Here is a 3,841-nt window from a genome sequence, read left to right as displayed (position 1 = left end):
AAATACATAAAGCAAAAACTGGCAAACTGAAAGGAGAAATAGATACATACAAAATCATAGTTGGGGACTGTAACATTCCTCTTTCAGAAACTGATAGAACAGGCGAGGTGCAGTGGCTCATGCCTGTAATCCCAACACTGTGGGAGACCGAGGTAGGTGGATCACCTGAGTTCAGGAGTTTGAGACCAGCCTGACCAACATGACGAAACCCTGTCTCTACTACAAATACAAAAATTAGCCAGTTGTGGTGGTGCACACCTGTAATCCCAGCTACTCAGGAGGCTGAGGCAGGAGAATTGCTTGAACCCAGGAGGCGGAATTTGCAGTGAGCTGAGATCCTGCCACTGCAGTCCAGCCTGGGCAGCAGAGCAAGACTCCATCTCAAAAAAAAAAAAAGAAAAAAAAAAAAAAGAAAAGAAAAGAAACTAATGGAACAAGTAGATCAAAAATCTGTAAGATATAGAACATTTGAATAACACTATCAACCATATTGTTATAATTGGCATTTACAGGTGATTACACCCAAAAAGTGCAGAATGCACATTCTTTTCCAGTGCCCACGGAACTTCATGAAGAGAGAATCTGCTGTGCTGTAAACCAAATACCAGTACTGATCTTCGACAAAGCAAATGAAAACATAGAGTGGGGAAAGTTGGGATAATTGGCAAGCCACATGTAGGTTAATGAAACTGGATCCTCATCTCTCACCTTATACAAAAATCAACTCAGGATGGATGAAGGACTGAAATCTAAGACCTGAAACTATAAAAATTCTAGAAGAGTACATTGTCTGATTACAATGGAATTAAACTGGAAATCAATACCAAAAAGATAACTAGAAATCCTCAAGTGTGAGGAAATTTAGCAACATACTTCTAAAAAACCAATGAGTAGAAAAATGACGAGAAATTAGAAAAGCTCTCAAACTCAATTAGAATGAAAACACAATATATCAGAATGGGTGGGTGCAGACATTGACAATATACCTAACCAGTAGTCTACAAAACTGTTGAGATCATCAAAAACAAGCAAAGTTTAAAAAATTGTCACAATTTAGAGAAGCCTCAGAAGACCTGATGACTAGACGTAATGTGCTCCTGGATAGGATCCTGGGACATAAAAAGATATTAGGTAAAAACTAAGGAAACTCACATAAAATATGGACTTAGTTATGAATGACATACCAATGTTGGTTCATTAGTGATGACATACATATAGATGTATGGTTACTTACACATAAGAGATATTAATAGCAGAAGAAACTGGCTATTGGGTATATGAGAACTCTCTGTATTGTCTTTGTAAATTTTCTGTAAATGTAAAGCTATTCTTAAAATTAATACGTTTTTTTAAAGAAGTGTAGAATTTGGCTAAATCAATTTTAGGGAAAATTACAGCTTTAAATATTTACACTAGAAAATAATAAAAATTTATATCAATGACCATATATTTTATATTACAAAGCTAGAAAAAGTAGAACAAATCAAGCCTAGAGTAAATAAAATGAAGAAATCTAAAGATAAGCATGGCAGTCAACTAAATAGAATATGGTCAAACAATACAGAAAATTAACAAACCCCAATGTTCGTTCTTTAAAAATATTAATAAAATTAAAAAAAAAATCCAGCAAGACTGATTTGAAAAATAGAAAAAAACCCAAATCTCCAATATCAAGAATGAAAGAGGGACCATCACTACAGTTTTACAGACATTACTAGGATAATACGGAAATATTATAAGCAAATTTATGCAAATAAATTCAACAATTTATATGAAATGGAAAATTCCCTTGGAAAACCCAACTTACTGAAATGAAGACAAGAAGAAACAGAAAAGATGAAAATCCCTATCTTTATCTATCATGGAGCTTGAATTATAATTTAGAGCCCACAAAGAAAACTCCAGGCCCAGATGGCTGCAATTTTTATTTCTATCAAACATTTAAGGGGAAAATAATACCAATGTTATACAAACTTTTTTCAAAAATAGGAATGAAAATTTCTCAGCTCATTTTATGAGGTCAGTGTAAAGCTAATACCAAAATCTGAAAAGGGATTATAAAAAAAAGAAAATTATAGATCAATATTGCTCAGGAAATTGATGCAAAATTTCTTTTTTTTTTTTATTATACTTTAAGTTTTACGGTACATGTGCACATTGTGCAGGTTAGTTACATATGTATACATGTGCCACGCTGGTGCGCTGCACCCACTAACTCGTCATCTAGCATTAGGTATATCTCCCAATGCTATCCCTCCCCCCTCCCCCCAACCCACCACAGTCTCCAGAGTGTGATATTCCCCTTCCCGTGTCCATGTGATCTCATTGTTCAATTCCCACCTATGAGTGAGAATATGTGGTGTTTGGTTTTTTGTTCTTGCGATAGTTTACTGAGAATGATGATTTCCAATTTCATCCATGTCCCTACAAAGGACATGAGCTCATCATTTTTTATGGCTGCATAGTATTCCATGGTGTATATGTGCCACATTTTCTTAATCCAGTCTATCATTGTTGGACATTTGGGTTGGTTCCAAGTCTTTGCTATTGTGAATAATGCCGCAATAAACATACATGTGCATGTGTCTTTATAGCAGCATGATTTATAGTCCTTTGGGTATATACCCAGTAACGGGATGGCTGGGTCAAATGGTATTTCTAGTTCTAGATCCCTGAGGAATCGCCACACTGACTTCCGCAATGGTTGAACTAGTTTACAGCCCCACCAACAGTGTAAAAGTGTTCCTATTTCTCCACATCCTCTCCAGCACCTGTTGTTTCCTGACTTTTTAATGATTGCCATTCTAACTGGTGTGAGATGGTATCTCATTGTGGTTTTGATTTGCATTTCTCTGATGGCCAGTGATGATGAGCATTTTTTCATGTGTTTTTTGGCTGCATAAATGTCTTCTTTTGAGAAGTGTCTGTTCATGTCCTTCGCCCACTTTTTGATGGGGTTGTTTGTTTTTTCTTGTAAATTTGTTTGAGTTCATTGTAGATTCTGGATATTAGCCCTTTGTCAGATGAGTAGGTTGCGAAAATTTTCTCCCATTTTGTAGGTTGCCTGTTCACTCTGATGGTAGTTTCTTTTGCTGTGCAGAAGCTCTTTAGTTTAATTAGATCCCATTTGTCAGTTTTGTCTTTTGTTGCCATTGCTTTTGGTGTTTTGGACATGAAGTCCTTGCCCATGCCTATGCCCTGAATGGTAATGCCTAGGTTTTCTTCTAGGGTTTTTATGGTTTTAGGTCTAACGTTTAAGTCTTTAATCCATCTGGAATTGATTTTTGCATAAGGTGTAAGGAAGGGTTCCAGTTTCAGCTTTCTACATATGGCTAGCCAGTTTTCCCAGCACCATTTATTAAATAGGGAATCCTTTCCCCATTGCTTGTTTTTCTCAGGTTTGTCAAAGATCAGATAGTTGTAGATATGAGGCGTTATTTCTGAGGGCTCTGTTCTGTTCCATTGATCTATATCTCTGTTTTGGTACCAGTACCATGCTGTTTTGGTTACTGTAGCCTTGTAGTATAGTTTGAAGTCAGGTAGTGTGATGCCTCCAGCTTTGTTCTTTTGGCTTAGGATTGCCTTGGCAATGCGAGCTCTTTTTTGGTTCCATATGAACTTTAAAGTAGTTTTTTCCAATTGTGTGAAGAAAGTCATTGGTAGCTTGATGGGGATGGCATTGAATCTGTAAATTACCTTGGGCAGTATGGCCATTTTCACGATATTGATTCTTCCTACCCATGAGCATGGAATGTTCTTCCATTTGTAACCTCTTTTATTTCCTTGAGCAGTGGTTTGTAGTTCTCCTTGAAGAGGTCCTTCACATCCCTTGTAAGTTGGA

The sequence above is a fragment of the Pan troglodytes genome, chromosome 15 (genome assembly GCF_028858775.2).
Source record: "Pan troglodytes isolate AG18354 chromosome 15, NHGRI_mPanTro3-v2.0_pri, whole genome shotgun sequence".
In the NCBI taxonomy this organism is placed as follows: domain Eukaryota; kingdom Metazoa; phylum Chordata; class Mammalia; order Primates; family Hominidae; genus Pan; species Pan troglodytes.
This window is presented reverse-complemented; position numbering follows the sequence as displayed.